Here is a 13,107-nt window from a genome sequence, read left to right as displayed (position 1 = left end):
GCAGGGTTGTTTCCTTCTGGAAGGTCAGAGGAAGAATCCATTGTCCACCTTTCTCCCAGTTTTGGATTGATGCTGGTGATTGTTGGTGTCCTTGGCGTGTGGCAGCATAATCTCCAGTCTCCACCTTTACGTGCATGTGTCCTGTGCTGTCTTCTTCTCTCTGTTTGGTAAAGGTTCTCCTCACTCAATTCAGGATGATCTCATCTTTGGATCCTTCCTTCATTACACCTGCAAAGATTTTTATTCCAAAGAAGTTTACACTTATGTTCCAGGTGGATGGATATCTTGTAGGGGACACAATTCAATCTAATACAGTAATCTTGTAACTTTTTTTTTTTTTTTTTTTTTTTCGTCCAAAGCAAGACTCTCTGGGGATTTACAAATACCAAACTGAATAGAATACAAGAAAATGAGGACCCTTGCTAGGGTGCCCAGGTAACCACTCTCCATTCATCTTCCCTGTACAGCTGGGGAGCAGCTGCCAGGTCTGTAGTTTGGAAGAAGGAACACACGGGTTGGCTATCCTTAATATAGATTTCCAGAGGCACCTGTGTCTGTAATCTCCCAGATGTCCCAATGTTCTCTTCCAAAATCTCACTTGCTTCTTGTTGGGTCCTCTCCTTCAGAGACCCAGAGGTGGAAACCATAAGCCATTTCCCACTTGTCCATCTGCTTTCCCTCTTCTAAACTTTCAGATGTCCTCTTCTGCTCTTTTCTCTTTGGTTTTTATTTACTGTTTTATCATCATGTCAGTAGAAAAATGACAGAGAGGGAAATGGGACCTTAGGCATAGGAATGGCATGGTGATAACTGTCCACCCTGTCTGCTTTTGAGTAGAGGATGTGCACAGTAAAAAATTGCATTTTTGTTGAATTTTTCATGTTAAGCCACAAGAATTAAATAAATGTCAGGAAACTCTCACCAATAATTTAAAAGCATCATAATTAAAATTACAACATCCTTATTTAATTTAGATATCAACCCAACAGATTCCTTTTGCAATGATATTTATTGCTAGGGAAGGTGTGGGGAGAAAGGCACATTCTCAGACTGCTGGGGAAATGGTCCTCAGTGGACTTTTCTGGAGGACAATTTGACATCAGCTTTCAAATGCCTGAGAAATATGCAGCGCTACCTACCCAGTTTTGCCTCCAGAAAATTATCTGGAATAAAAATGAGTAAGAGATTTGTTTAAGTCTTACACATGGCAATATATATCACAAAGTTTTGCATAGGTTAAAATCAGTTGAACTATGAGCGGGTGATTGTTAGATAGAGGGTATCCATAGGTAGTGTTCCACAGCCATTAAAACTCATGTTTTAAAAGACTATTTAATGACATTGCCAAAATGATCACACTACTTAAAATTTAGAGGGCAGGTTATAAAACTATTCATAATTATCTCCAATTTAAAAAGTTATGCATGGTAAAGGAGCAACAGTGAGAAAGATACATCAGAATGTCATTAGAGTTTAGTATCACTGAGATCATAAGTGACACTAATTTCTATTTGTGTGTGGTTCTGTATCTATATGTTTTCCACAAAAACATGTATTAACATGTATTACTATTGCCCCAAGAAACAAAGACAACCAAGCAATTTGTATTTGTCCCTAGAAAAATTTGGTATTTGTCAATACAAAAAGTGAACAGACCAAAAGGAAAAAGTATAACCTAGTGTGCTGTGCGTGGTACAGGTCAGGCTATTTAGGGAATGGAATCTATACCTACTCCCCAGGGAAAGCAGACGTCTTCCTACCAGCTGTCACCTCTGAAGCAAGGCTGTCCTGGCATCTGTATTGCAGACTCTGGCCCCACCGTGCTTCGCTAAGCCTGGCTCGTTCGCACGTCAGTAAACCTGTTGGTCCTCCTTGGGGAATGGGTTGGTGTCCTTTTAGCTATCAACTAGAGCAAAAGTCTTTTCTGTTCCCTTCCTACTCCCACACTAACTTCCTTCTCCTAGTTGAAAAGGGACTAATAAATTGTAAGTCCTTAGGTACAACTCTTGCAGAGGGGTACTGACTGCAGTAAGTTACAACTTACCATTCTTTCCTTGCCCTGAAAACGAATCTCTTGGTTGGACAAATAATCTTTAATTTATTTTGCTTTGTGTATTAATTATTCGAGACTTCTTTTTATCTTCAAGGATGTTGATTGATTGGTTCTACATACTTCAGGAAAAAACCCAACACGGACTCTCCCTCTACCCTGTGTCCCACCTACCCCAAACCTTCTGACCAGAGAGGAGATGCTTTTAATTTCTGATCCTTAGATCACTGTCACTGTGACTCACTTCCTTCAAGACATCCTCCTCCTTCTCAGCTCAGTTTCTTCCTCTAATTTTATTGCGCACGTGTGTGTGAGCGCGCGCGCGTGTGTGTGTATGTGAGTGTGTGTTTGTTTTAAACACACAGATACACATACAAATGACATGATGATCTGTTTGGGATTAAAAGTGTAAATTATCTATTCCAGTTACTCCATTAATATTTATTTATTTCTCTTTTTTTTTAGGTGACTGGATTCTGAACAAAAATTAGAATATATGATCTAAAACTATTTAAAATACCTATTTGGTTAAAATCTTAAAAAGGAAGAATATTTAGACTTAAAGTTACCTGTATTGATAGTAATAAATTATATACCATTAGGGCTGTTTTAGAAAATCCTTAGTACCTCGTTCTCGTCATTTTACACTGTCTTGAGCGTGTGTGTGTGTGTGTGTGTGTGTGTGTGTACACATACCATTTGGAGTGCTGGGTCAGAGGGACTCCTTCGGGTTCATGTCTTTGAGTAAACCAGGGGAAACGCTATGTACCTCACTTGTTTCTGAACATTGTGCTGCTTCTTTTAGGGAAAGCATTCAACATTAGAGTCTGGGGAGACACGAGGGCTGAAGTGTACCATGTATGAACTCGATTAAAGAGTTAGGGACATATCTGCATAGATTCAGTTAAAAACTTCAGCCAAATTCTTGGGGTTCATTATTTAACTTCTCAGGCCTTTGACTTTTCATCTATTAAAATAAAGAATTGATATATGAAATTCAAGTCCAGCTTTCTTTGAAATTTAAGTTCCCGGTCTCTACCTCCTGGTTTAGAGGTGATTTCCAGGCTACTCCGTCACATTCTCTGCTTCCTTCGGACAGGACTTGGTGTTCACAGACACATATACGACTTAAGAAGCATCCATGAGTGGCCTATGATTACCTTTCAAATTGTTTTCTTTATAGTAAGTCAGCAAAAATTGTGCCACCTCTGGCTTGTACCCAGTCATTGGGACAACATGTCCCCTTCTCTGTGATGTATTGAGCATAGCAAGAACCACAGCTCAGAAACACTTCGTCGATTCTCTCTGCACTGTTTGTTGGCCAAGGTGTGCCTCGGGTGGCAGAGGGATTGCGGCACACCTGTTGAGTACTCTCTTTTGTTCCATTTGTTTTCTATTTAGTTTTTGGCATGGGACCATAAATGATGCTCCATCCGCGTCAGCTGCCTGGGGCACTCGTATAGTAGTGAGGGGGCCAGGAATGGCTGTCCCAAGGCCTTGGTGCTAATGCTCAGTCACTGAAAAAAGGGACCTGTCGGGGAACATGTGGAGTAGGAATCGGAATTAGAATTGGGCAAAACTATCCCCCTGCTCTGTCAATCTGAAGGACCCTGCAGACCAAGAGTCCAGTCCATAGGCGGGAACAGGATGAGGCAAGAGGGTTAGCAATGGCAGGGAGATGGAGCCTGAGCAGTTGGAGAGGCTGCTGCAGCTTTTTATAGGAACCTTTTTCCTCCTGGGGATGGCAGAGAGTTACCCTGAAGAGCAGCAACTGCACCTGGCCAGCTATTAAATGACCAGAGCAGGAATAGCAGGCAGGATCTGGTCTGGCTGGCAGCCAGCAGCAGAGTTCTCTGGGACTGCCACACCAACTCAGGTCAAGGAGCAAATGGAAGGGGCCCAAGTCACCTGTGTCCCCAAGCTCTTAGAGACCCTGTGGAATGCTCACAGTTGGGTATTGAGTGATGACAAATGACTCTGGCTTTTTGTACAAACTATAATTACAATAAATTTTACTTGGTTGGAATAAACTATGATACTTCATTGCCAGGGTGCATCAGCAGAGGCCTTGATGTCAGTCAGCCTGCCAGGATGCTGGATGGTTGCCTTTGTCCAGTAGTTCTAGACAAAAATGTGGATGACAGCCTGCTGGACTTCGCTGGTTTGGGGCTTTAAGAGTCCCAAGGGGAAAGCTCAAGATGAGTTAAAGGAGAATGAAAACTTCTTTCCCATGAGGTGTAGATCAGGCGCTCACATTCCCTCCCCAGCAAGAAGGTTCCGTCTCTGTACTACCATGGCTACTTCAAGGAGACTGTGATGGCGTGTCCTTTGTCCTCGAGCATGTGGATGGCTTGAACTCCGAGCGCTGGAGCTGGGTTAGTACTGCGTGTGCTAGTTTACAGCTTCCCGTGGGAGCCTACGCCACCTCTCCTTGCACTAGCTATCCCTTCTTTATTGAACCCGAGTTTGTGCCACCCAGTTTGAAATACATATTTGGTGAGTGCCTGCTTCACTGTTCAGACAGAAATGCCAAAACTGGGGCCAGTTTTCCTTGGTTATTTCTAATAAGACATTTTTCATTCTTTATTTCAAAAGAAATTGGCCAAGTGTTTGCATTAAAAAATAAGTGTCCTCACACAAACACCACTTGACTCAAGTTAGTATAAACTGTGTTTTGAATTCAGATGAGAGGAATTGTTTACCTGAATTAAGATGTATTCTGTATTCAACAAGCATTTATTGATTTCTCACCATTGGCCAGGATTTGTGTTAAATACTATGAAGTTTGTATTGACGAATGAGATAATCCTGGCTTCAAACAGCTGGTAGTCTCTTGAGAAGACATAGTAAAACATTAATGTTATGCTGTGATTAATATTTAGAAATAAGAAATCACAGGGACTGTGATATTGTAATTTATTGAACCACTTTGAGGGATCCAGAAAGGGATATGAGGCTCAGATAACCCACTGGAATGGCAAAGGCTTTTATAGTTACCTGTGTGGACTTCTGTTTCTTTGGGTGTCCCAAATGTTCTCCTCCTGTTATGTGGCTCAACATCCCATTCTCTGCAGGTATTTCCTCAAGCATCACTTTCTTAGTGGGCTCTTCCCTGATCATCCGGTTTCAGATGTACCCTCTGCCTCTGGGCCCCACCCACCTCCTAATCCTAAATCCTCTCCCATGCCTTATCTCTTTCTCCTCACTATGGGCCACCATTGGCCATAATGTTTATTTTATTTTCTCTTTGTTGTTATTAGTAATGATTAACTTTTGCTCTCTCTCCATCACTTGACATGTAAGCTCTAATCTTACATAGCTGTATTCTCAGGAGTTAGAATAGCAACTGTCACAGAGGAGGTGTTTGATGAATATTTGGTGCCTGGAAGAAAGAATGTCTTATCATGTTTTCATAGTCTATTTTTTTTTTTTTTTACTTTTTATTGCTTATACAGCCAAAAATTCATGGAGAAAATATTAGATAAAAGCTAGGTAGAAAAAGAATTATCTTGCAACTGACGTATTAATAAATAGTTACTGAGTGCTTATTGCTCATTGCTACTAGGCACATTGTTGGATGGTGTATGGTAAATAGAAACCCAAGAGGGATCTTTGCCTTCAAACATTTTATAGTTTAGATGGGAAAAGAAGATATGAAATGGTGTGTACAAAGGTAAATATTGTGGGGCTTGAAGACAATAGGGAAATAATAAGAGCTATCTCAAATAGAAAAAGAGAATGAGCTAACGGAGCATTACTGTAGTCTGGGGCTGCTATAACAAAAGTTGTCACAGACTGGGTAACTTGTGAACAACAGAAATGTAATTTTCACAGACCTGGAAGCTGGAAGTTCAAGATCACAGTGCCAGCATGATCAGGTTCTGGTAAAGGCCTGCTTATGGGTTACAGGTCATGGCTTCCTGTCTTACGTGGTGGAAGGAGGACTAGAAAGCTCTCTGGGGTCTCTTTTAGGAGGATATGAGTATCATTCATGAGGGTTTCTCCCTCATGATCCAAACTGCCTTCTAAAGTCCTTAGCTCCCAATGCTCATTGGGGGTTACTATTTCAAAATATGAATTTGGGGTGGGGCACCAACATTCAGTCCGTAACAACATCTATGCAGTGTTATCAATAAGTTGACTAAGGGTAGACTGGCTGCTCTTGTCAGGACAAGTTTCCTGGAAAACAGGGATTTAACCTCAGAGGCAAGAAAGAGGTGAAACCCATGGGGCAGGAGTCACGGTGGTGGAAGAGTGTACCTCGAGGGCCCAGAGTCCAAGGGGAAGACAGTGCAAAGCTGTGGCACTGGGCGAGACACAGCAGCCCGAGAAGGTCCTCAGGGCTTCGCAGGAGAGCTCTTTAGAGAAGTTATCTTGTATAAACCAATCCCAATGATACTGACTGTGCTTGTAGCTGTTTTGAAATGGTCATGTGGGAATGAACTTCAGAGACTGTGACTCCCTCTTTTGAAGTCTCTTGCTAGCATCCTTTGCCACTGGAGGATACATATGATGTTCTGAGAACAGGGGTCCCGGGTCAAGCTGGGTTAATGAAACGACCTATCAAGCCAGGCAATACTGTGGGGCCCCAACTGAAGTGTGATTTTTAAATTATTAGCCTGGATTTTTTGATGTGTCTTGTGCATTAGAGATGAAGGCGACTATAAATTTGGGGTTTTAAAACGTGTTTTGTTTCCTCATAATGTTCTGTTACCCTCTAAGGTAACTGTTAAGAAAGTCATTGCTCATTTGGATGAATAAATAATTTATTTTAAAAAAATGTTTTTATATTTTACATTTTCTTTTTATTTTAATAGAGGATACTTGATAATTTAGAACACAAATATATATGAAACACAATCTTAAGTTAAAAATTTTTATCTTCAAATTCAATGCTATTGAATTTTCATAATGAATAATTATTTTAAAAGCAGCCAATGCTATTCCTTTATAAGTCACCCTTCACAATTACAAATAGGGAATAATTTCCCATTTTTCTCAATTTTTTATACCATCCCTTTACATATGGCATTGTTTTCTCTGATTCTATATTTATTGGGATTTTACCCTTTGGATTTGGGTCACTTGTGACAATGAGAAATGTTTTCCATGATGTAAGAGCAATGAAGAGAAAACAGTATGAATTCAGCTCTTTAACTCTAATATTTGGTAGAATGCAACAGGAGTTTTGCTAGTCATTAATTACTAGGTGAGCATTAATGATGTGGTCAAAGGACATATTTAACTTTGACCTTAACCAAAGAGAAGACTCAAGCAATGGTTCCATCACGTCAACAGGAAACTTGGAGAAACTCAGTGATCCATGTCACTCATTTTATTCCCTTGTGCTCTGCCACACCCAACTATACTCCTCAAACAGACTTTGAACTGGGACCTGAGCCCCTGAATGCTTCAATAATGGGCTATATTCACAGATAATCTGTAAAATTTGCCTCACAATTCATGGGTAGATACTTTTCTTCATCATTTGATTTTCTTTCCTTCTTTTTTTTTATTTTTTAGGGGTAGACGGATATAATCACTAAATCATTTCTATTTACAAATAAATGGGAAGACCAATAATCAGAGTTAACATATGGAATACATGGGATTTATTTCTTTTATAGGAACTTGAAGAAGGACAAATTATCAACAGGTAATATCTGAAAGGCAGACCTGGTTACTGTGACCTTGAAAGTCAGTCACCTCCATGTGTGTCATCCAGTGAACTGTCAGAAAGGACAGAGGTAAGTGTGGATATCAACTGGGATGGAGTGTCACTAGCTGCTGACAAATACACCCTAAGTACAAGGGATCACTTGGTAAGAACATGTCCTGTGGAAAGTGACAAGGTCAAGTTTCAGGAGTAGCAGTCCAATTGTCACCTCAGCACTGACACCCACAAGGTTTGCAGAGGAATGATCGAGCCCCCTAGTTTTACTATCTTAGAATTCATAAGGCATTAAAGTAGAAAGGAATCCGGGGAGGGTAATTCACTTTCCCAAATTCACAATGAATCTAAAATTTGTCATTATTGCTTAATGTGGGTTAGACTTGTCTCTAAGTCTAGGCTGATAGGTTCCTTGAATTTAGTACAGAATTTTTGTACACATGCCATCTCCACTTGGGTTAGCAATTTTGGAAAACATCAGCTAATTATTATTGACTTTATTGTAGGGACTAACAATCTGTAAAGGATTGCTATTGGGTCTTACAATATCTGTAGAAATATGTAGAGGGTAGAGATGAAGGGATGGGGGAACCAAGTACATATGCTGCCGGCAAAGTAATGAGAGACACACTACCTTATAGCAGATTTTCTCCCATTCTGTAGCTCTCATGGTTGTGCAACTCATTTAGCTATGTGGTTTGGGCTCTTTATTTGTGATTGCTGTCTGATCTGTAATTTTAAAGGCAAAGTACTAACTGGTGTTTAAGCAGGAAAATAGAGACTGTGGTATTTGTAATGAAATGCAGGAAGAACAGGAAAACATGAGCTAGTTGGTGCTTTGTAGATCATTATTATCCTTGCTTAATAAAGTAATAGATGCTTCAAAATTGCTTTGAAGTGGTTGCCAACTTCTTCCCAGTGCTGTGAAATCTGATACTTCTGCCTTTAGACAGTGTGTGAAAGTGCAAATGGTAGTACTTGTGAATTCATTCAGCAACTTCCAAACTGTAGTCTGGTCAGGGAGTCGGAATATAAAGACAGAAAGGAGGGGGAAATGGTCTCCACAAGATCCAGTGTTTGGATGTCAGATTTGGCTGACTTTTAGTTATGCAGACTTGAACTTTACAGAGATAAACAGTGGTTTCCCCATAGGATTTAAAGGAATTAAAAGAAGGAACTTTGATCTTCTTAATAATTTTTTTAATTTAATAAGCTCAAGGCAGAGTTAAGTGAAAGGCAGCTCAACTTACATTTAATTAAACACTGATTGGGATATAGAATTTAATAGATGCATTTTAGGTGGTAGAAATTACTGTTCAAATAATAAAGAAGGGAGGTCAAAGAATATTTTATATGCTCTTGAACTTAGATGACTATTATGAAAGACTGACCTAGTCTTCTGGGGAAGTAGTTTTTTGTTATCTGCCTTCCTTTCCTGAGCAAGAGGTCCATGTGCTGAATTCTTGAAAATGTCAAGTCATCTTTACAAGTGTCATAAATGCTGTACAGGAAACCAGGGAAGCTTTATTCCCAGAACTGTGTTATGACTTTGGCTATATATTCATAATCCTTACTGCATTTAGGGGGAACGTGATAATTACATTGTTGTCCTGGCCTAATTTGCTTGCTAACAAAGTGAGTTAGAACAAAGGTTGACTCCCTGGCTGCTTCATGCCTTCTAGATTGTGCAAGAGAAAAGTCTGAATCTATGACTGTAGATCTTTCTGAAGCAACAAACCCCTAAGTCTAAAGAGTGGGCGACGACTTTCCTGTTCTATCCTTTGAGATTTTCAGAAGATTTATGAGGTAAAATGAAGAAGTTTTCATTGGAAAACTGGCCCAGAATACTAGTTCTCTCCTAAAGTGTAACATTTGGGTATAAGACAGATCAACAACTTTGTTTTACCAGAAAAAAACCCATATCTCACAGTGCCGTTGTTCAATAAAGTCTTCTACAATGAAGGAACCATTCTATATCTACACTGTCCAATATGGCAGCCACGAGCTACATGTGGCTGCTGAAAGGGAGGAACTGAATGTTTTATTTTACTTAGTTTTAATTTATTTTAAGTAGCTATATACGTCTAAAGGATTGCTTACTGGACAGCACTACTCTAAAGGAATGGCTGCAGAAATGTGAGCACAGGCTTCATGTAAATTTAAAATGGTTGAACACGAAGTTCAGTGTATGGTTTTGAAGTTTAGGAGTTTCCAATTCTCTCTCATGAAGACTGCAATGCTGATCATGAAAAAAGACATGTTCCTGTGACATGTTAAGGCTCTTATGTCAAAGAAAGAAAAGAAAAGGTAAAGAAAAAGCCAAAAAAAAAAAATGAAAACCAAAAACCTAAGATTGCAGGTGTTCCAGGAGAAGGACTGAGGATTATTGCTTAGCCAAATATTTGCTGTGATGAAAAGTGGTAATGTCACAGCAAGTAGACCACTTTCTTACTGTCAGTCATGTCTAGATCCTGGGTCCTGCACTTTCATCTAAGAGTTGTCGAACTTTTCCAAGTCACTTTTTAGGAAAACAAAACAAAACAAACAGAGGAAGATGTGCTAAGGGTGAGAAAATGCTTGAGAAGTCACGTCCTAACTTGCTACTAGGTCATTCTATACGTGACTCTTAAGTCATTTATTTGGAAATTGGAACATGCTCTTATAGAAATGCTTTATGTTTTGCTAGTTTTCAAGGGTAATCCATGATCGTCTATTTTCCCCATCATGGAGCTGAAGTATGGTTTGTTAGCAATAAAAATATAAGAAAAGGTTTCTGTGGAATACTAGTTAATGAAAACCAAGCAATTATTAATTGACTAATACAATTCTTGAAAATATATGTATGAAGTTAAAAATATGAGTAACAACTATTTTTTTAAAATTTTTGCTTCATTTTTAAGTGTTGCTTGCTCAAAAGAAAGCAGATTAAGCTTAGAAACAGAGGGAGACTTTGGGAGATATTTTAAAGATGACAGATTAAGTATTCTGGGCTTGATTTTTAAAGTGTGTGCCTTTCTTAACTACAGTGCTACACTTCACTTCAAAGTTGAGGGCTTCCCTTTTCCTCTCTATGAACTTGAGTAACACTGCTCTTAGAGCCACTCAGTAGCTGATTTGTGAGTGTAACAGAGAAGGAGAGCGAGAAAAATTGAGAAGGAGAAAGGAACTGATGAGTTATGGACCCAAGTTGAAAGAAAGAAAAGAAAGCAAGAAGTCAAGTTTGAGGATGATGGATGGATGTGGATTTTATAGACTGGTGAATACTCATCATCATCTACATTTGCAGGAACCAGAATAGATTATTTCAAGTCATTCTTATGGCAGATTCCTCAGCTGGCCAAACCAAAGTTCAGAGGTTAAACACTGCACTCCAGGTGCACCCTTGCCTCCTGGCAAAAGTAGATGAGATGCATCTGGATTCACTTGCGAGCCTGTTGCCCATCCAAGCCCCTGTCCCTTCTATTGCAGCACCCCCTGCACCCCGCTGGACCAGCATGGTCAAGCACAGAAGAGGTGGGTGGCCATGAGTGGATGAGGCTTTTGAGGAAGATGAAAAGAGGTGCTGAGGAGGGAAGTCGGGTGGCTTCCTGGGGCTCCAGGTCGCAGGAGAGCTTAGGAAAACCGTGAAGAACTGGTGAGCTGATGGGATGACCGTAGGCAACTGGCTGGTAACAAATAGCAGAGTCCTTGTGAGCCAGAGTCCTGGATGTAGGAACAACGTTGATGAAGGAGGAAGCCGATGGGACCACTTGCAAATGCTGGCTGTGGCTCCTGTTGCAGGGAGGGTGTTGGACAGGTAGTGGCACTCAACTTTTCCAGGAATTTGCTTCAAAAAACATTTTTCTCTGATCTCAGAGGGTAAATATATGAAGTGATCTATCCAATCCACCTTGTCTGGGTGCCTGCCATTCTAGACCTTCTATCAACCCTGCCAGAGTCTGCACATACTGAAGAGCACCTACTGTGTCCTGTGTGCTCTGTGTGCATGTGAACATCAGCTCCACATGCTGGAGAAAGTCACCTTTTAGTTCACTTTATCTCTTATTTTAATTCTTCTGTGCCCTTTGTGCCACAGTATGTTGTGGTATTAAAATCCTGCTTGAAGGAAGCAGAGCATTTCCTTTATAGTATATTCATAACTTCCTCTAGATTCAGGGGCTTGCCATAGCTGAGTAGAAAACTAAATATAACCCCTGTTTGTATTTTCACTAAGAAGCCTATTGGGCATTAAAAAGGAAGGACGAGAATATGAGCTTTATGGAAAAGACTTTCAGTGTTAATGAGCAGCTGTGTGCGTCTCAGGGAGGCAGTTTGTTACTAAAAATAGAGTCTATCTAACTATAGCGACTCAGAGAAGTTAATACTCAGATTCTGCATGGGCAGAAATAAATACCAAAAGGGTGTGTGATTAAGGAGTGGTAGCACAGAAGTCGTCAGAGCCCAGGCCCCAGATCTATGGTTGCATAATGCCCACGTAAGCTTCAATCAAATATGCTTACCGGCTCACATGAGGTGTTCCTAGTCAAAGACAATTGGGAGTTCGTGGGTAACAATGACGCTAAAAGGAAAAAGAGTGCACATGGCTATTTTTAGCACAGTAAGCCAAAATGTTTAAAAAAAAAAAAGTCTGGGAGAGTAAGTAGAAAGGAAATATAAATGCTTAAAGAAAATGATACCATAAACTTCTTGGTGTATAACAAGAGTTCACTAAAGATGTGAGAATTATCCAGTAGAATAATATCCTTAAGGATATTGTTTTTAAATGGTCATCTCTGTATTTCCTTAATATTTGTTCAGATATCTAGAAATCTCCTTTTTAAAATGAATTCAAATTTTATGATTTTATTTATTTAACCAATGCTGAAGACTGAATCGTGTTTTCCCTCCATATCCATGTTAAACCCTACCCTTCGTGCCATAGTTTTTGAAGGTGGAGCCTTTGGGAGATAATTAGCTTTAGGTGGGATCACGAGGTTTGGGTTTTCAGGATGGAGCAGAGTTCTCCCTCCTTCTCTCTGTCCACTGTGCAAGGACATAGTGAGGAGGGAGTTATTGGCAAGCCAGGAAAACAGCCCTCACCAAGAATCCAATATGGCGGCACTTTGAACCTCTTCCAGCCTCCAGAACTATGTGAAATAACTATGTTGTTTAAGCTACTCGGTAAGCTGCTCAGCTCATGGTGTTTTGTTACAGCAACCTGAGCAGACTAATGGCACCTGCACTGCCACTGTTGGGTTGAAAAGAATTGTATGCTTATGGCTCCGTGAGCAAGGGACTGCCAAGCAAGCATGACTGTTCCTTTCCATATTCCTTTTCCTCCCTCATCAAAGATTGAAATCCTTTGAAAAACATCAACAGGTAAAGACATCTCCCTATATAATCTCCA

This window comes from Sciurus vulgaris, assembly GCF_902686455.1.
Source record: "Sciurus vulgaris genome assembly, chromosome: 3".
In the NCBI taxonomy this organism is placed as follows: Eukaryota; Metazoa; Chordata; class Mammalia; order Rodentia; family Sciuridae; genus Sciurus; species Sciurus vulgaris.
Note: the sequence above shows the minus strand (reverse complement) of the source record.